Here is a 21,785-nt window from a genome sequence, read left to right on the forward strand (position 1 = left end):
TTGCCTCCTCCTTAAAGCGCCGGGCTGGCCGGACATGGACTACTGTTGCTTGTGAATCAGAAGGTGGTGAGCTCGAGCCCAGCGGGTGGCCTTGCCTGCCATAAGCCAGGGCAGGACCTGCAGTCCCGGCTGCCGTTTGCATTACTCTATTGGCCAGACTAACCTGTGGCTTTATCGATGAACAATCCGATGACATTTCTGGAAGAGGACCAGCCAGCCTTGGCCTTTCCTCGTGCAGTTTACCTCATGTCTTCAAGAGGAGAGAAACCTGTGCATGTATTCCAGGTGCAAGACGACGACCAGTTTCTGTGTAAGACAATCATCCCCTGTGATGTTTCCATTTATAGAGTCATAGGGCATGAAAGCAGACCCCTCTGTGCAACACTTCCATACTGACCCAGTTGCCAAATTGAGCTGTTCCCATTTGCCTGTGTTTGACAGCCTTTTCTGTTCATTCACCAGATCGAATGTCCTTTAAATATTGTGATTGTACTCACCTCCATCACTTCCTCAGGAAGCTCTTTCCACGTGCGCAGCACCCTCTGTAGAAAAAGCTGCCTCTGGCCCCCTTTTAAATCTAACCCCTCTCACTTTAAACTTACAGTTCTGGACTCCCCTACCATGGGAAACAGATTGTGGCTACTCACCTCATCTATGCCCCCTGCGTCAGCTCACCTCCTGTACACCGGGGGTGGCGGGGGGGGGGGACTCCTGACCTATCCACCCTCTTATAACTCAAACCCTACAGTCCCGGTAACATCCTCTTTGCACCTTTTCCTGTTCAATGTCATCTTCAAATTCATAACGTGGAGCACCCGTATGCTGGAAAATATGAACAACTATATACACTTTGATGAACGTATGTCTTTCAACCCAGGCCTGAGCCAGGTACAAGGGTTTGACAGTGTCTGTGTTCCTTCTGTCCTTTTTATTTTGTGTCTGGACAGACTTTGCGCCCAGTAAGGAGGTTGCTGTGATAACAGTTACAAAGAACGAACAATTCTTGTATTGTGCGTACCCTGCACGTTAAAGTAATTTTCACACTCTGTTCCAGGTGCACACCATCCTCTGAAGCAAAAGCTGCCTCTGGTCCCCTTTTCAATCTAACCCCTCCCACCCCAGTCCACTGCAGAGGGGTCGGGTGGAAGAACCCTGCCCACCCGTATCAACAACACAAAACTTCCTTTTAGCTGTATTCTTGTTATAAATTCCTGCAGACCACGTGGTTGCTGGTTGCTAGTCCTGGAACTCCGTGTCTCCCAGAATAGTGGGAGAACCTTGAGCACATTCTAGAAGGCGGTTGTCATTCAGCAGGGCAGCTGGAGATGGGGAAGAGAAGTTAGCCATGCCAGGAGTTGTGCATGTCCAGACAAAAGGTTTAGATGGAAACTACAAATCTGTTGTGCCGAGTGTCTCCATCCTGCTGCCTTCCAAGTGGTGAAGGGAAGATCTGAGACCATATTAAATAGGAAGAGGTGTAGGCCACTCATCTCCAGCTTGCTCCCCCATTCAGTAAGGTCATCACTGATCCAACTTCCCTCAACTCATTTCTTCACCCTCTTTCCATAACCCTTAATTCCCTTACTGATTAATAATCTGTATCATTTTTGAATAAATTTAGTGATTCAACTTTCTGGGACAAACACTCGCAACCTTTTGAGTGAAGAAACTTTGATATCTCGGTCTTAAATAGACTCCTCCCTATTCTGCTGTATCATCCCAGCAGCAATCTGTCTAAAAATCTTGTGTTCCAATAACATCACCTCTCTTTTTCCTGTACTTTAGTGAGCATAGGCCCAAAATGTTTGGTGGTTCTCCATGAGGCAATCCAACCCCATGATTGCCCTTAAATCTTTCACCTTTTACCCTTAACCTATGACCTCTAATCCTCTACTGTAAAGATGAAGCCACACTCAGGTTGGAGGAACAACACCTTATATTCCGTCTGGGTAGCCTCCAACCTGATGGCATGAACATTGACTTCTCAAACTTCCGCTAGTGCCCCACCTCCCCCTCGTACCCCATCCGTTATTGCCCATCCTCTGGGCTCCCCCCTCTCCCTTCTTTCTCCCTAGGCCTCCCGTCCCATGATCCTCTCATATCCCTTTTGCCAATCCACTGTACAGCTCTTGGCTCCATCCCTCCCCCTCCTGTCTTATCCTATCATTTTGGATCTCCCCCTCCTCCTCCCACTTTCATACCTCTTACTAGCTCTACTTTCAGTTAGTCCTGATGAAGGGTCTCGGCCTGAAACGTCGACTGTACCTCTTCCTAGAGATGCTGCCTGGCCTGCTGCGTTCACCAGCAACTTTTATGTGTGTTGCTTGAAATTCCAGCATCTGCAGATTTCCTCGTGTTTGCACCTCCAATTCTAGTTTGTCAACCTCAGTTGGGAAAAAGCCTGCTTGCATTAACCCTATCTACAGTATACTTTCATAATTTTGGATACCTCTATCAATTCTCCACACATTCAGGGAATAAAGTCCGAACCTAATAAACAGCTACCTGTAACCCAGGTCCTCCAGTCCCACCATTATCTGTGTAAATTCTATCTGTACTCTTCCAATCTTAGTGATATCTTTCCAGCAAGCAGGTGACCGGAACTGTGCACACAGTACTCCAGATATGGTGTCACCAATATCTTCTACAACTTCGACATAGCATCCCAAATCCACACCTGGCCTGCTCTATCGCTCTATGATCCTAAAGTGCCACACCTCGCACTTGTCTGCATTAAATTCCACCTGCCATTTTTACATCCCACTTTTTCAGCTTGTCTAAGTCATGGAGAAACCTTTGATAACCTTCCTTACTGTCCACTATGCTCCTAATATTGGCGAATTTCACAAATTTACTGATTCAGTTACCGTAATATCATCCAGATTGTTGATATTCACTCAGCGGCCACTTTATTCGTTACACCTCTACACCTCGTTAGGCAAATATCTAATCAGCCAATCATGGCAGCAACTCAATGCAGAAAAGCATGCAGACATGGTCAAGAGGTTCAGTTGCTGTTCAGACTAAATATTAGAATGGGGAAGAAATGTGATCAAGTGACTTTGACCGGGGAATGATCGTTGGTGCCAGATGGGGTAGTTTGAGTATCTCAGGAACAGCTGATCTGGGATTTTCACACACCACAGTGAGTTTACAGAGAAACAAAAACCATTCCGTGAATGGCCATTCTGTGGGCGAAAATGCCTTGTTGATTAGAGAGTTGATAGAAGAATGGTCAGACAGGTTCAAGCTGACAGTAATTCAAATAACCCAGATGGTGTGCAGAAGAGCATCTCTGAATGCACAGCATGTTGAACCTTGAAGTGAACGGGCTACAGAAGCAGAAGACCACAAACATATACTCAGTGGCCGCTTTATTAGGCTCAGAAGGTCACAGGCCTCCAATCAGAGAGGCAACCATCTACTACCACTCTGGTTTCTCCCACAAAGCCATCATCAAATCCAATTTACTACAGTACCTCATCTTGAATGCCAATGACTGAACCTTCTTGACCAGCCTCCCATGCTGGGCTTTGCCAAAGCCCTTGCTAATGTCCATGTGAACAACATCCACTACCCTTCCTTCAGCAACTTTCCTGGTAATCTCGGGAAAAAACTCTGTAAGGTCTGTTAGAAGTAATGCTGCAGCTCTATAAAACTGGTTGGACCATACTTGGATTTTGGTGGCCTCGTTAGAGGAAGGATTTGGAAGCTTTATAGAGAGCGCAGAGGAGATTACCAAGATTCTGCCTGGATTAGACATGGTGTCTTATGAGGAAAGGTTGAGTGAGCTAGGGCTTCTCTCTTTGGCATGAAGGAGGACAAGAGGTGAGTTATTAGAGGCGTATAAGACGATAAGGTCGGGTCCAGGCCCCAGAGTGTACTGAGGCAATTGAACCTGATGTTTGGTCATCGATTTAGGTGCCGGACCAGATTAAAAAGATCAGGGTGTCAGGGCCCGAAGTGAGTTACGGGCTGGTTCAGTGACGTTTACTCTGCTCTGTGCTGAACTACGGGTCTCAAACTCTCTTTGTGGGCTTCAGCCCAGAATGCAATTTGCTTCCGATTATTGTTTGCACAATTTTTTTTTCTCTCTGTACATTGGGTGCTGGGTTCTTCTGTGTTTTGTGGCTGCCTGTTAGGAGATGAATCTCAAGGCTGTATAACATTCATATTTTGATAATAAATGTACTTTTTTGAACTTTGAAAAGACATAGGTAGAGTGGACATTAAAAAATGGCTGTTGGCAGAGGAAATATTGACTTGTAATGTTTCCATGGAGAGTAGTATGCTCAGTGATTGGTAAGGTTTAGGAATGACTATCCAGAGGGGAAAGATAATACATGAGAGTGAACAAGCAGGGAGTATGGAAGAAAATCTCAAAACCAGAACCATACAGAAACTGAAAAGAGTAGAAAAGGTGTGTGTTTTGTAGAGACAGGACAGGGATGAGGCAATAAACAAATAATTTGTGTCACTCTTCACAGTAAATATATTGGATAGTGGGGAGTCAAATGAATGAGGGGGAGAGAATGGGGTTTAAGGAGATGATAAATCAGCCATGATGGAATGGCAGAGCAGACTCGATGGGCCAAATGGCCCAATCCTGCTCTTGTGTCTTATGGTCATTTGCCGTTATAGAAAAAGCATAAGATTAACTAAGGGGTCTACAGTTAGCTGTGCTATGAAGTTGACGTCCTGCAAATGGTTGTGAACGCACTCACGGAGATCTTTCATTGGATTGTAAAGCAGATGGAGAGGTAGTAACTCTGATGATGCTGTTTGAGAAGGAGAAAACAGGGAAGTGCGAGCAGGTAAACCCAAGGTTGGTTTTCGGAGATAACTCTGGCAGAGGACACTTGCAATAGAGTAGGTCGTGTGGAATCATGGAGGAAAGATCATATTGGAATTGGTTTATTATTGTCACATACACTGAGATACAGTGAAAAATGTCTTGCATACTGTTCATACAGATCAAATCATTACACAGTGCTTTGAGGTAGAACAAGGATGGTACCGAATTGCCACCTGTTGGAAGACTCACAACCTATCTACATAAGGTGGTGGTCAGTACACAATTGTCTAATGAACAATAGCATAGGCCTAGGGCGATGGAGTCCTGTTCCTCCAATGGGCAAATTGCAGTGGGTTGAGATTGTCTGGGAGACTGGAGTTAATGCATGCTATGAACAGCCTCTTGCAGCATTTCATGATGGTCAGAGACACCAGGGCGGTCGTCATTAAGGCACGCCATCTTTTTTCCCCTTGGTATGGGGGATGACGGTGGTCTTCCTAAAGCAGGTAGAAACCTCTGATTGAAATAGGGAGAGGTCTGCAAATAACCCACCAGCTGATACAGTGCAGGATCTAAGGATGCTGCCAGGGACACCATCCAGGCCTGATGCTTCAGAACATAGAACATTACAGCTCCTTTGGCCCATGGTCTTTTAACCTCCTCCTAGATCTATTTAATCATTTCCTCCACATAACCCTGCCACCAACGTTTTACTTTCATCCACATGCCTCTCTAAGAGACTCTTAAATGTTCCTCTACCACCAGTCCTGGCAGTGTGTTCCATGCACTCACCACGCTGTGTAAAATAAAGCTACCTCTGACAAAAACCTGGCCATTAACCGGTCGCGCATTGGGGAAAGGTGGGTTCACACCCCCCCTTGGAAGACTGATCTTACACCTGCAATGCAGCCGCCAGAGAGACCCAAGCTCTGAGCTGCGCTGTCCTGTTCTGTGTTGATGCCGTTTGCCATGTGTTGTCTTGGGTCTCGTTACAAAACCCTAAAAATACGGCGACAGGCTCCGGCTTGAAGAAAGGCGGGGGTTGCACTGTCCTCTCCGGCCTCTAGATGGCCCTGCGACGGCCCTGCAGCAGGACGTCTTCCCTCTTCCTGTCCGGCCCCGCAGGGAAGCCGCAGTGGGCTGCAAGCGAGGAGCATGCCGCCGGGTCCGAGCGCAGCGGCGCCGGGTGCCTGCAGAAGGCAGGGCTGGCGTGGGAGAGGTGAGACCGTCTGAGCCTGCAGCTTTTTTGCGTAACGAAACCAGCTAGGACAAGGTGCTGACAAACAACAGCACTCGACTCCTTAAAATCATAAGGTACGACTTCTTTTTTGACTAACTGGTCTATTTTAAATTACAGTATATAAGTAGCTGAGCTGTGTGTGTGTGTTAACGGGTTTCTTTGTCCTTCCTGCAGTATCACTGTGTAGTAAATCTGAGAGGCAACAGCTTTTTTAAATTTTGAGCATCAGATACAAAATGCTGGAGGACCTCACTCAGCAAGTCAGGCAGTTTCTATGGAAGGGAATAAACAGTCGGCGTTTCAGGCCGAGTACTGAGTTCTCCTCTCCCCGCCCCCCCCCCCCCAACAGCATTTTGTGTGTATTGTTTTAAGATTTTCACTATCTGTAGAATCTCTTGTGTTTAAACTTCATAGTTTTAATCTTGGGCCCCAAGTATGGCCAGGATGCTGAACTTGAGTCACAGGGTGTTGTGAAGCTCTTCTGGTTTCTGATGTGCACACAGGACAAGGGAAGAAACTGCTTCCAATGAATGCTTACCTCCAAACTGTGGCAGTGATAGACGGCAGAGACCGGGTAGGGAGCTGACCAATGAGGAGACGGGGTAGGGGCCTGGCCAATGAGGAAATGGGGTACAGACGTGACCAATGAGGAGACAGGGTAGGGAGATGACCAATGAGGAGACGGGGTCGGGACCTGACCAATGAGGAGACCGGGTAGGGAGCTGACCAATGAGGACACTGGGTAGGGAGCTGACCAATGAGGAGACGGGGTAGGGACCTGACCAATGAGGAGATGGGGTAGGGGCCTGGCCAATGAGGAAATGGGGTACAGACGTGACCAATGAGGAGACAGGGTAGGGAGATGACCAATGAGGAGACGGGGTAGAGACATGATCAACGAGGAGACAGGGTAGGGGCCTGACCAACGAGGAGATAGGGTACGGATGTGACCAATAAGGAGACGGGGTAGGGACGTGACCAATGAGGAGACGGGGTAGGTAGGGACATGACCAATGAGGAGATTGGATACGGTCGTGACCAATGAGGAGACGGGGTATGGGCCTGACCAATGAGGAGACGGGGTATGGGCCTGACCAATGAGGAGACGGGGTATGGGCCTGACCAATGAGGAGATGGGATACGGTCGTGACCAATGAGGAGACGGGGTATGGGCCTGACCAATGAGGAGACGGGGTATGGGCCTGACCAATGAGGAGACGGGGTAGGGACGTGACCAATGAGGAGACAGGGTAGAGACATGACCAATGAGGAGATAGGGATATGGTCATGACCAATGAGGAGACGGGGTATGGGCCTGACCAATGAGGAGACGGGGTAGGGACGTGACCAATGAGGAGACAGGGTAGAGGCCTGACCAATGAGGAGATAGGGTATGGATGTGACCAATGAGGAGACGGGGTAGGGGCCTGACCAATGAGGAGGTGGGGTAGGGGCCTGACCAATGAGGAGGCGGGGTAGGGGCCTGACCAATGAGGAGACGGGGCAGGGACGTGACCAACGAGGAGATGGGGTAGGGGCCTGACCAATGAGGAGATGGATTAGGGATGTGACCAATGAGGAGACGGGATGGGGAGCTGACCAATGAGGAGACGGGTTAGAGTCTGACCAATGAGGAGATGGATTAGGGACGTGACCAATGAGGAGATGGGACGGGGAGCTGACCAATGAGGAGACGGGGTAGAGTCTGACCAATGAGGAGGCGGGGTAGGGGCCTGACCAATGAGGAGACGGGGCAGGGACGTGACCAACGAGGAGACGGGGTAGGGGCCTGACCAATGAGGAGAAGGGGTAGGGTGCTGACCAATAAGGAGAAGGAGTAGGGGCCTGACCAATGAGGAGACGGGGCACGGAGCTGACCAATGAGGAGACAGGGCATGGAGCTGACCAATGAGGAGACGGGGTAGGGAGCTGACCAATGAGGAGACGGGGTAGGGGCCTGACCAATGAGGAGACGGGGTAGGGAGCTGACCAATGAGGAGACGGGGTAGGGGCCTGGCCAATGAGGAGGCGGGGTAGGGGCCTGACCAATGAGGAGATGGATTAGGGACGTGACCAATGAGGAGACGGGACGGGGAGCTGACCAATGAGGAGACGGGGTAGAGGCCTGGCCAATGAGGAGATGGGGTAGGGAGCTGACCAATGAGGAGACGGGGTAGGGAGCTGACCAATGAGCTGACGGGGTAGGGAGCTGACCAATGAGCTGGAATCAGGTACACCCACTCATGTTCAACAAGCAGACAGCAGAATGGACACCTCAACCCCAAAGGTCCCGATGCCTGAATGGGTCAGTGTTTCAGGTTTCAACCGGAAACATCAACAATTCTTTTCCCTCCAAAGATGCTGCTGGACTTGCTGAGTTCCTTCAGCAGGTTGTTTAATGCTCTAAATCAGAAGTTTCCAACCTGGGGTCCACAGACCCCTTGCTTAATGGTATTGGCCCATGGCACGAAGACAGGTTGGGAACCACTGCTGTATGTGGATGTTTGCGAAGAAAAAGAATTACAGGATGTATATTGTGTACATTTCTCTGACATTAAATGTACCTATTGAAATTGAAATGTGTTTGTTTCCTGCACGGCCTCACTTTACCAGATCACGTGCAAGTCCCCGTGATAAGTATGGGAGGGATATTCCTGTGGAGTATTCAAGATTATTTAATGTCAATCCCTGTACACAGGTGTAAGAAGAACAAAATAATTGTTACTCCAGATCCGATGCAGCACAAAAAAAACGAGATAAAGAACACAATAAAACACACGGTAAATATGAATACGTAGATTGATTGTATGGCCGACATGAAATAATAAAGTAGCAGTGGAGTTAGTGGGTAGTGGTGCTTATCAGCCTCACTGTTTGGGGAAAGTAACTGGTTTTGAGTCTGGTGGTCCTGGTGTGGATGCTACGTAGCCTCCTCCCTGATGGGAGTGGGACAAACAGTCCATGAGCCGGGTGGGTGTGGTCCTTCATGATGTTACTGGGCCATTTCTATTTATATGTCCTCGATAGCGGGCAGGCTGGTGCAAGTGAGCAGAACTGGCCACGTTACCCTTCCCAGGGAAAGGGGAACCTACAGTGGTTTGAGTTCAAAAGGAAGTATGTGGCTTTCAGACACGGAGGCTTTGAGATGTAGATCACCCATCATCCCCGATTCTCCCCAATTTGAGCTCTCCTGGATCTCGGCTGGGGTCAGGGTTGCAGCTGCTCCCTCCTGACGATTCCCTGCACTGTGCTGATATTCTTGACCGCCCTCTCAACTGACCTGCACGAGCACGGCCTTGCAATCCCAAATCACAGCGTTCAAAATGATTCCCAAGCACCCAATTATACTAAAAACCCACTTCATTCCCTCCACGTCCCCCCTCAACCCAACCCTGGACTCTGTCCCCCGCCGACTCACCGGCGAACAGCGGGCGGTACCAACCTGTACGCCTTTGTGGGCCTGGTCTGGTGACCGCGCGCACAACGGGGCGAAAGGGGACAAAGCGGTAAGAGAAGAATGGAGAGCGAGGGAGGGTGAGAGGAGAAAGGATCCCTTAGTTATGAGGGGCCAAGGACCGACCACCATTTCTCACCTTTAATCAGGTGGAGGGTGATGTAAAGGGATCTTTTGGAAAATGGTTCAGTTGCACTTTTATTTTTAAAGACTTCTCTAAAATGGGTTATTGTGGAGTTTAATTATGCAGTTTGGAAAAGAAACCTGAATGCTGCTCTCTGGTTTGCTGATCTCACTGCATCAGCTAGATACAAGTGGAAATTGTAGACCTTTTAAGCTTACACGGTAACTTCCCCTCTCTCTCTCTCTGATTCTTGTGGTCTTGGCAATTTCAGTCTTGTGTTGTCAGAGATCAAAGCGGCTTGCCACTGTGGTTTGTGCTGGGGGCATGGGGTGTCTGTCCAGGGGTCAGGACCAGGAAGTAGAGCAGAAGGAGCTCCAGGTGATAAGGCAGGAACCCTTGGTAATGTTCTGACAGCCCATGGAAAACAGAGCCAGTAGTGGGCTTCCAGCCGTTATCTTCGCTGAGCTTCATTTCATTCTGTATAGATTGAGGAACAAGGACGTCCAGATCCATAAAGCTCAGTTCCTCTGTACGTCTACCCCCCCTCAGTCCTTAGTCTCGTGTGTGGTAGATGGGATTCATTTTCCCTTTCAATTTACATATAGTACAACTTAATTTATCAGTCTAGCACTGGAATGTGCCCTTTAGAAACATAAAAAACCTACAGCACAATACAGGCCCTTCGGCCCACAAAGCTGTGCCAAACATTTCCTTACCTTAGAAATTGCCTAGCGTTACCCATAGCCCTCTATTTTTCTGAGCTCCATGTACTGGTCCAGGAGTCTCTTAAAAGACCCTATCGTATCCGCCTCCACCACCGTCACCGGCAGCCCATTCCATGCACTCACCACTCTCTACGTAAAAAAACTTACCCCTGACATCTCCTCTGTACCTACTTCCAAGCACCTTAAAACTGTGCCCTCTCGTGTTAGCCGTTTCAGCCCTGGGAAGAAGCCTCTGACTATCCACACCATCAATGCCTCTCAGCATCTTATACACCTCTATCAGGTCACCTCTCATTCTCCGTCACTCCAAGGAGAAAAGGCCGAGGTCACTCAACTTATTCTCATGAGGCATGCTCCCCAATCCAGGCATCATCCTTGTAAATCTCCTCTGCACCCTTTCTGTGGTTTCCATATCCTTCCTGTTGTGAGGTGACCGGAACTGAGCACAGTACTCCAAGTAGGGTCTGACCAGGGTCCTAAATAGCTGCAACATTACCTCTCGGCTCCTAAGCTCAATCCCACGATTGATGAAGGCCAATGCACCGTATGCTTTCCGAAACACAGAGTCAACCCATCACCCGGGGTTTGGCCCATCATGTCTGAACTAACCATGATGCCAATCCAACTAATCCCATCTAACTGATTTTGTGATTTCCATCCAAATTCGTGGCCTCCTTGTAACCTTGCCCAGCCCATCAGCCCTCTATGATCTTTGATCAACTCCACTTCTAGCCCCCCTGTAGTAATTGTTCTGTTATTGGTCCCCAGGGACCTGGATTCCAGTTCCTGGAATTGCTTCCCTAACCTCTCACCCTTTTTAAGATGAGGGATAAGGCCCATGTGCAGGCAGAAGAGATTGGTCTAGATGGGCTTCATGGCTGCTGGCTTGGTCATTGTGGGCTGAGTATCATGTTCAAAGCTCTTCTCCTACCAGGCTTGTGCTCATCTTCCCTGTGCAGAGGGTGAGTCACTAAAGCTGAGACAGAGAGAGATCTTTGATCTCTTGGAGGTTTTTTTTTGGGGGGGGGGTCATAGAACTGAAACAGGCCCTTCGGCCTACTGAGTCTGTACTGGCCATTACCTTGGCAGACAAGGGAACTCAAGGACAGCATAAAAACAAAAGCAAGGGCATACGGTACAGCAAAAATTAGTGAGAAGTTAGAGGGTTGGGGAGCTTTTAAAAGCTAACAGAAGGCAACTAATAAAGCAATAAGGAAACACGAGGAAATCTGCAGATGCTGGAATTTCAAGCAACACACATAAAAGTTGCTGGTGAACGCAGCAGGCCAGGCGGCATCTCTAGGAAGAGGTACAGTCGACATTTCAGGCTGAGACCCTTCGTCAGGACAAAGCAATAAGGAGATAACATTAGAGTTAAGAAAGTAAGCTAGCCAATAATATAAAAGAGAATACCAAAAGCCAAAAAAAAGAGTAAAAGAGGTAAGACTGGACACTGGACTGCTGGAAAATAATAAGGGAGATAGAATTATAACCATATAACCATATAACAATACAGCACGGAAACAGGCCATCTCGGCCCTTCTAGTCCATGCCGAATTAGAGGGAACAAAGAAATAGTGTTGAACTGAGTAAGTATTTTGCTTCGGTCTTCACTGAGGAAGACACCAGCAGCATGCCAGAAGTTTGAGAAGGTTGGGGGTAGAAGTGAGTGTAGTTGCTATTACTAAGGGAAAGGCGCTTGAGAAGCTGAAAGATCTGATGGTAGTTAAGTCACCTGGACCAGATGGACTACACCCCAGGAGTGGGATACCAGACCTAACCAGTTCCCCTCTACCACCACTCTGCTCCGTCTAGTGGAATTAGTCCTTACTCTTAATAATTTCTCCTTTGGTTCCTCCCACTTCCACCAAACTAAAGATATAGCCATGAGCACCCATATGGGTCCCAGCTATGCCTGCCTTTTTGTTGGCTTTGTGGAACAATCCATGTTCCAAGCCTATACTGGTATCTGTCCCCCACTTTTCCTTCGCTACACTGACAACTGCATTGGCGCTGCTTCCTGCACGCATGCTGAGCTCGTTGACTTCATTAACTTTGCCTCCAACTTTCACCCTGCCCTCAAGTTTACCTGGTCCATTTCCGACACCTTCCTCCCTTTTCTAGATCTTTCTGTCTCTATCTCTGGAGACAGCTTATCTACTGATGTCTACTGTAAGCCTACTGACTCTCACAGCCATCTGGTCTATTCCTCTTCTCATCCTGTCTCTTGCAAAAATGCCATCCCCTTCTCGCAATTCCTCCATCTCCGCCACATCTGCTCTCAGGATGAGGCTTTTCACTCTAGGACGAGGGAGATGTCCTCCTTTTTTAAAGAAAGGGGCTTCCCTTCCTCCACCATCAACTCTGCTCTCAAACACGTCTCTCCCATTTCACACACATCTGCCCTCACCCCATCCTCCCACCACCCCCACTAGGAATAGGGTTCCCCTTGTCCTCACCTACCACCCCACCAGCCTCCGGGTCCAACATATTATTCTCCGTAACTTCCGCCACCTCCAACGGGATCCCACCACTAAGCACATCTTTCCCTCCCCCCGCCGTGCTTTCCGCAGGGATCGCTCCCTACGTGACTCCCTTGTCCATTCGTCTCTCCCCCCCATCCCTTCCCACCGATCTCCCTCCCGGCACTTATCCTTGTAAGCGGAACAAGTGCTACACATGCCCTTACACTTTCTCCCTCACCACCATTCAGGGCCCCAGACAGTTCTTCCAGGTGAGGCGACACTTCACCTGTGAGTCGGCTGGGGTGATATACTGCGTCCGGTGCTCCCGATGCAGCCTTCTATATATTGGCGAGACCCGACGCAGACTGGGAGACCGTTTGCTGAATACCTACGCTCTGTCCGCCAGAGAAAGCAGGATCTCCCAGTGGCCACACGTTTTAATTCCACGTCCCATTCCCATTCTGATATGTCTATCCGCGGCCTCCTCTACTGTAAAGATGAAGCCACACTCAGGTTGGAGGAACAACACCTTATATTCCGTCTGGGTAGCCTCCAACCTGATGGCATGAACGTTGACTTCTCTAACTCCCGCTAATGCCCCACCTCCCCCTCGTACCCCATCCGTTATTTAGTTATATACATACATACATTCTTTCTCTCTCTCCTTTTTCTCCCTCTGTCCCTCTGACTATACCCCTTGCCCATCCTCTGGGTTTTTCCCCCTCCCCCTTTTCCTTCTCCCTGGGCCTCCTGTCCCATGATCCTCTCGTATCCCTTTTGCCAATCACCTGTCCAGCTCTCGGCTCCATCCCTCCCCCTCCTGTCTTCTCCTATCATTTTGGATCTCCCCTTCCCCCTCCCACTTCCAAATCTCTTACTGTCTCTTCCTTCAGTTAGTCCTGACGAAGGGTCTCGGCCCGAAACGTCAACTGTACCGCTTCCTAGAGATGCTGCCTGGCCTACTGCGTTCACCAACAATTTTTATGTGCGTTGCTTGAAATTGCAGTATCTGCAGATTTCCTTGTATCTGCAGCCTTTTCTGGTTGGCTGCCTGGTGACTAGTGGTGTTCCACAGGGGTCTGTGTTCTCTTCACATTATATGTTAATGATTTGGAAAATGGAATCAATAGCTTATTGGCTAAATTTGTGGACAGCACAAAGACTGGTGGTGGGGCAGGTAGTGCTGAGGAACCAGGGAGACTGCAAAAGGACTTGGACAGATTCGAAGAATGGGCATAGAAGTAACAGATAGAATACGATGTCAGGAAGAGTATTGTCTCGCACTTTCTTGGAAGGAGTAAGCTGGAAACTATTTTCTCAGTGAGGAGTGAATTCAGAAATTGGAGGTGTAAGATCCTAGTGCAGGATTTCCTAAAGTTAACTTGCAGGTTGAGTTGGTAGTGAGGCAAATGCAATGTCATTTCAAGATGATTGGAATATAAAATCAAGGATGTAATGCTGAGACTTTATAAGACATTGGTTAGATCCTGTTTCAAAGATCAAAGTAATATTTATTATCAGAGTATGTACACGTCACTACATACAACCCTAAGATTTTTTTTCCTGCAGGCATACTTAGCAAATCTTACAGAATAGTAACAGTAAACAGGATCGATAGACAACAAACTATGCAAATGCAGAATAAATAAATAGCAATAAATAAGAGCATAAAATAACAAAATGGAGAGAGTTCTTTAAGTGAGACCATCAGTTGTGGGAGCACCAGAAATAGAATGAGTGTGGGTTATCCCCTTTTGTTCAAGAAGCTGATGGTTGAGGGGCTGTAGCTGTTCTTGAACTTGGTGGTGTGAATCATGAGGTACCTATACCTTCTACCTGATGGCAGCAGCAAGAAAAGAGCAGAGGATCTTTGATGATGGTTGCTGCTTTTCTACGGCAATGTTTCATGTAGGTGTGCTCAACGGTTGGGAGGGCTTTACCCGTGATGTACTGGGCCGAGTCCACTATGTTTTGTTGGACTTTCCACTCAAAGGCATTGGTGTTCCCACACCAGGCTGTAACGCAGCCAGTCAGCACACTTTCCATAACACATCTAAAGAAGTTTATCAAGGTTTTTGATGTCGTGCCAAATCTCCGCGGACTCCTGAGGAAGTAGAGGCACTGTCGTGCTTTCTTTGCTATAATTATATGATGGGTCCAGGACAGGTCCTCCGACATAGCGACACCCAGGAATTTAAAGTTACTGACTCTCTCCATCTCTGATCCTCCGACGAGAACTGGCTGATGAACCTCTGGTTTCCCTCTCCTGAAGCCTGCAATCAGTTAACACAGATAAAAGTTGCTGGTGAACGCAGCAGGCCAGGCAGCATCTCTAGGAAGAGGTACAGTCGACGTTTTGGGCCGAGCCCCTTCGTCAGGACTAACTGACTGTTCTTTCAGTTGGATGTGCTGGCATTGCAGAGGTCCAGAGGCTCATGAGAATGATCCCAGGAATGAAAGGGTTAACGTACGGGAGGCATTTGATGGCTCTGGGCCTGTACTCACTGGAATTTAGAAGAATGAGGGGGATTTTATTGAAACCTAACAAATACTGAAAGACCTAGACAGTGTGAACATGGAGAGGATGTTTCCTATAGTGGGCGGGTCTAAGGCTACGTCCACATTACGCTGGATAATTTTGAAAACGCCAGTTTCGAGTAAAAACGACAGGCGTCCACACTAAGCGTTTTTCAAAATATCTCTGTCCACATTAGACGGATTTTTGGGCGAATCTCCTCCTACTGGGCACGCGCAGGACACACAGAAAACAAGCGAAGAGGAAACGGTATACTTGGTGCGCGTTTGTCCAGTTATAGAGTAGAAAAACTTTAAAGGACTTGCTCTTGGCTCTCGCACAGGAGGACTTAAAACTTAAAAAAAACAAATACTGGAGCGTATGGAGGCAACCGACAGGGAGTTCACGGACAGTATGACCCAGCTGACGACGAACATTGAAAAACTGACGAACTCTGTTGCATTAATAAAGCACCTTGTTAAATGCATAAAACGTCTGCATCAGCATTATCTTGTATTTCCATACAATGTTACATTAGGCTGTTGCACATCTGTTGTCAGAGAAGTACTTGCATAAATAGGTAAACTACCTTCATACAAGCAAGGACAGAAAACAGGGCAAAGTGAGTATACTTGTTTATTCAGTAAGCTATCAGTCAAAGTATTTGGTGAGTACATTTCTAACCTTCTGGCCTCTGTCTTGTTGCCGTCTGTTCTGTAATTGTTAGGTGGTGGCGTTCAAGAAAACAATGAATATCTGTTCCGGCACATCATGGCAGCGTTTTTAAATAGTCAAAAAAGCTCACTTTACAATTTAACTCTCACGCCGTTCACACCGACTGCGCGTTATAACAGCCGCCTGGCAGTGCTTGCGCAGTACCAAGCAGAAGCAGAAAAAAGCATTGTTGTGTTGTGATGACAGTGGTTTTAAATCTCTCCGGTTACCCCGTACACACTACACCAGATATTAGGCGTTTTCAGATTTATTCACTCTGGAGCTTGTTTCTGAAAATCTCCGTTTTCGGGGATGAAAACACTGTTTCAGTGTGGACAGAAGGTCAAAACGAAGAGGAAAAGCTTTGTTTTCAAAATTATCCGGCGTAGTGTGGACATACCCCAAGACCAAAGGACACCGCTTGAGAAAAAGAGACCGCTGTAGAAGAGCTGAAGTGTAAGTTCTTTAGCCCGAGGGTATGTGGAATTTGTGTAATTCATTGCTGCAGTCGGCTGTGGAGGCCAGGTCGTTGCATATAGAGTAAGTGGAGGTTGATAGGTTCTCGATTAGCAAGGATGTCAAAAGTTAATGGGGAAAAAAGCGGGAGAATGGGGTTTGAGCGAAAGTAAATCAGGCATGATTGGTGGAGTAGACTTGATGGGCCAAATGGCCTAATTTTCCTCTTATAATGGTCTTATTAAGTGCCCATTTAATCTCATCCTACATAAACCATTTTGTTTAATCGCCAACAGCCTTCCTCATGTTCTACCCCTCACCTACGCCACGAGGGACAAACTACAGTTTGTGGCATGAGGGGAAACCGGAGCACCCAGAGGAGAACCAGCCTGGTCTCCGCAAGATCGTGCAGTCACCGATGGCGCCCCAGGTCAAGGTTGAACCCGGTTCTGGAAGGCCATGGCCATAGCAACTGCATTACGATCTTGTGCGAACCAAGGGTTACGCAGTAGATATGAGCCTGGGGTCAGGCTACTGAATAGAGGAGCAGATTTGAATTTGTACGGGGCCAGCTCCTGCTCACAATATTATGAGAGGTCTGATGAGGCTCCTAAAGCCTTGGAATGTCTTACCAGATTGGTGCTACATCCAACCTTTTTTATGCCATTAACCGAGGGGTCTGTGGACACCAGGTTTCGAGTTCCTGGTCTAGACTCTCAAAGCTTATATAGGACTATTCATTTAGCAAGGCACACAAAATGCTGGAGGAACTCAGCAGGTTAGGCAGCATCCATGGAAAAGAGTAAACAGTCGAGGTTTCGGGCCCTCTCCCGGTTTCAGCTTTCCCCTGCTGCCTTGTACTTCCTCATCCCCTCTTCCCACCTTCTTATTCGGACTTCTTCCCCCTTCCTTTCCAGCCCCGATGAAGGGTCTCGGCCCGAAACGTCGACTGTTTATTCCCCTCCGTAGATGCTGCCTGACCTGCTGAGTTCCTCCAGCACATTGTGTGTATTGCTCTAGATTTCCAGCATCTGCAGTCCCTTTTGTGTCTGCAGATCTTCTCGTGTTTTGTCCTTAAGCAAGGGGCTGATTTCTGTAGGGTGGATTTCTGGGTTTGGGGCTCTGAGCGGCAGCTGGACTGGGTGTCCATGAATACTCTTGTCTATTTTTGTCACTCTCCTCACTACTTCAGTGGCTCAGTTTACACTTCCATAATTAGGACTTTTGACGGGCTGAGGTTAGGCTCATCCTCCGATCCGATTTAGTGCTGAGGTGTCTGGAGAAAAAGAAAGACACAGCGCTAATCTCAACGATTCCTCTCTGATTAAAGGTGAAAGACTAGCTTTATTTGTCACACGTACTTCGAAACACCAAAACGTAGTGTGAGATGTGTTTGCGTCAACGATCATCATAGTCCGAGGATGGGTTGGGGGGCAGCCCACAAATGTCATCGTGCTTCCGGTGCCAGCGTGGCATACTCACGTCTTGCTATCGCCAAGTCGTGAATCTTTGGGATGTGGGAGGAGATCCACGCGTTCGCGGGCAGGACATACAAACTTCATACAAGAGTTGAGCTCTGATCTTACAGCGGGCACTGTAAAGAGTTACCCAAACACGAGGAAAGAGAGGGATTCCTGGAGCGAGCAAAACAACAGAGGGAGGGTTATTCTAACTCGTCCTGCCTGTACATCACCTCACTGTCTGGAAAGACAAAGCATTTCCAGTAGTACCACTCTCCCCCTCTATCTCCACAGCCCTTGAGGTGCCATGGTAATGTAGCAGTTAGAGCAGCGCTATTACAGCTCGGGACGTCGGAGTTCAGAGTTCAATCCCAGCATCCTCTGTAAGGAAATGTGTAGGTCTCCTCCAAGTGCTCCGGTTGCCTCCCACAGTCCAAAGCCATACTGGTTAGTAGGTTAATTGGTCATTGTAAATTGACCTGTGATTAGGCTAGGATTCAATCGGGTGTTGCTGGCTGTGTGGCCCAAAGGTCCTGTTGAATTCTGTGAATAACAAAAGCTTCAACCCTTTACTTCCATTACAAACAAGCCAAAAGCAGTCGCCTTACACTGACGTCAGTATGTCAGGCACCATCTCTTAAAGTGAACACAACAACTCAATGGCAGTGTTTGTGAATTATGTAGAACAGTTTCTATTATGAACATTAGATTAAATTATGAGGACGCGCAGTCCTCTTTTATTGTCATTTAGTAATGCATGCATTAAGAAATGATACAATATTCCTCTGGTGTGATATCACAGAAACACAGGACAGACCAAGAATGAAAAACTAACAAAACCACATAATTATAACATATAGTTACAACAGTGCAACAATACCATAACTTGATGAAGAACAGGCCATGGCACAGTAAAAAAAAGTTCAAAGTCTCTCGAAAGTCCCGCATCTTACGCAGACGGGAGAAGGAAGAAAACTCTCCCTGCCATGCCCGACCACAGTCTGACTCTGAGTCCGAAAACTTGGAGCTCCGATCAGCCCTCTGGCACTGAGTACCGAGCGCCATCTCCACCGAACGCTTCGACCTCAGCCTTGGTCACCAGCAGCAGGCAAAGCCGGGGATTTTGGGGCCTTCCCTCCGGAGATTCTCGATCGCACAGTAGCAGCGGCAGCGAACCGGGCATTTCAGAAATTTCTCCAGATGTCCTTCTGCTTCTCACGTCTGTCTCCATCAAATCAGAATTGTGCATCAGAATATTTAACAGATACGATCATTTTTCGCTGGAGAGCTGCACACGTGCACTGTGTCGCACCGCCATCTTCTCCTCCCGCCACCTGTTGTATTACCCTACAGGCTGAAAGGGACTATTCCTCACTGTATCTCTAAATAATAATCCAATTCCTGCTGTTTCACTATTTATCCAATTCCTTTGTTGTTAGTAAACTTGCTTTCAGCACTCTTTTAGGCAGCAGATTGTGCATCAAAAGAACTGTCTGTATCCAAGAAGACTGCCTTATCTTGCCTGTGGTATTTCATCTCATTACAAAGTGCTTCCTTGCCCTCTGGAATTTGAGAGTGCAGGGATTGTTGTGCAGTGATCACCAAAAGGCAGACATGAGGCAACTACAACAGGGCCGGGGTTTGGGATGTCGATGTATCCTGGCTCGTCAGGTACAGAATCCGGTACTTAAGGAGGTCAAGGACCATGAATGAAAGTCATAGGTTATTATGGGCTCCTAGATGCTCTTCTGAATTTTAACCTGGTTAAAATTAGTTTCTTGTACATTTTGTCGTCAACTGTAACTTGTATATTAAAAATCATGGAAAATGGCTTGCCCTCTTTTGACATAAAAAATCTCCTTCAGTTGAATCTTTAGACTGGAACCCTTAATATATTTTGGTAGACCATAGGTGCAGGCGTAGGCCATTCAGCCCTTCGAGCCAGCACCGCCATTCACTGTGATCATGGCTGATCATCCACAATCAGTATCCAGTTCCTGCCTTATCCCCATAACCTTTGATTCAGCTATCTTTAAGCACTCATCCATCTCTTTCTTGAAAGCATCCAGAGACTTGGCCCCCACAGCCTTCTGGGGCAGAGCATTCCATATATCCACCACTCTCTGGGTGAAAAAGTTTTTCCTCAACTCTGTTCTAAATGGCCTACTCCTTATTCTTAAACTGTGGCCTCTGGTTCTGGACTCACCCATCAGCGGGAACATGCTTCCTGCTTCCAGCGTGTCCAATCCCTTAATAATCTTATATGCTTCAATAAGATCCCCTCTCAGTCTTCTAAATTCCAGAGTATACAAGCTCAGTTGCTCCAATCTTTCGACATATGAGAGTCCCACATCCCGGGAATTAACCTTGCACTCCCTCAATAGCAAGAATGTCCTTCCTCAAATTTGGAGACCAAAACCGCACACAGTACTCCAGGTGTGGTCTCACCAGGGCCCTGTACAGCTGCAGAAGGACCTCTTTGCTCTTATACTCAATTCCCCTCGTTATGAAGGCCAGCATGCCATTACCTTTCTTCACTGCCTGCTGTTCTAGTAAATATTAACAAGTTCTAGATAACATCTCTCCCAGAGCCAACAATAATAGGGAAAAAAAACACATTGCTGGAGAAACTCAGCAGGCGAAACACCATTTGTGTAGGATGCTCTTGTTTTTGCCGTGTGTTGTTGAGCTGTGGAGGGTGTAGGTTAAGACTAAGTGGGAAGAGAAAAGATTCACAGCACATTTATTATCAAAGTACGAATGCGGTTTTCAACCCCGAAATTCGTCTTCCCCACAGACAGTCACGAAACAATGAAGAACCAGGGAACCAACCTGTTCAAAGAAAAATATCAAACGTAAACCGGTTTCTTCAGCATTTTGTTTGTGTGCCTATGAAGTGTACATTGCACAGGGCAGTGAGTGAAGTGCAAGACTGCCCAGGTTTCATTCATTTGTACTGGACCACAAATTTTTTGGAAAGTGTTGCTTCAGAATTTTTTTTGTTGTTTATGATAGACTGAAGCTGAATGCAAATGTAATTTCAGACTGTACTGGTTGGGCACAGGAGTACATTCAGCTAGAGACTCATTCCACCGAGATGCAACACAGAGCATCATAGGAGGTCATTCCTGCCTGTGGCCATCAAACTTTACAACTGCTCCCTTGGAGGGTCAGACACCCTGAGCCAATAGGTTGGCCCTGGACTTATTTCCTGGCATAATTTGCATATTACTATTTAACTATTTATGGTTTTATTATTATTTATTTATGGTGCAACTGTAACGAAAACCAATTTCCCCTGGGATCAATAAAGTATGACTATGACTATCACATTGGAATTTGAAGAAAAAAGAAATTAACTTTTATTGAGTATAATGCGTTTATTTGCGTAATGGTGCTGATGCTTTGCAATAGTTCAACTCAGTTAAAAATGTTTTGTTGATGATGTTAGTTTGTACTCAGTGTCTGTGGCTTTTCGCTTATGTGCCCAACAATAATCACCCAGTATTGATGGATTCCAGTTGCCCTGATACAGTTTCTCCATGACCGCAATGTCCTGGTGAAACCTTTCACCATGCTCGTCACTGACAGCGCCAAGATTTGCAGGGACGAAGTCTAAGTGGGAATGCAGGAAATGAATCTTTAGTGACATGTTGCATTTCATGGATTTGTATGCTTGAAGCATGTTGTTGACTAGCTGCATGAAGTTTGTGCTCTGTAGTTGCAAAGAAAATTTTCAACAACATCCTTGAATGCCTTCCATGTGATTTTCTCCAGTCTCACTAGAAGTTCTTCGAATTGTCTGTCATTGATGACCTGTTTGATTTGTGGACCAAC

At 47.3% G+C, this 21,785-nt stretch overlaps 1 protein-coding gene across 5 annotated transcripts in view; it reads left to right on the top strand.

Annotated features, from left to right (window-relative positions):
• The first annotated feature begins 3 nt into the window (after positions 1-3).
• LOC140204840 (GATOR2 complex protein WDR24-like) overlaps positions 4-21,785 on the top strand; it is a 51,368-nt gene continuing 29,586 nt past the window's right edge. For 2 of the 5 annotated variants that reach the window (XM_072271699.1, XM_072271705.1), the window contains exon 1: positions 4-6,109. The gene's annotated coding sequence lies outside the window, so the exon portion shown is untranslated. Of the gene's footprint in view, positions 6,110-8,733; positions 8,816-21,785 lie in introns of all 5 variants that reach the window. The other 3 variants (XM_072271700.1, XM_072271701.1, XM_072271702.1) reach the window with 3 other exon arrangements.

The sequence above is a fragment of the Mobula birostris genome, chromosome 11 (genome assembly GCF_030028105.1).
Source record: "Mobula birostris isolate sMobBir1 chromosome 11, sMobBir1.hap1, whole genome shotgun sequence".
Lineage (NCBI taxonomy): Eukaryota > Metazoa > Chordata > Chondrichthyes > Myliobatiformes > Myliobatidae > Mobula > Mobula birostris.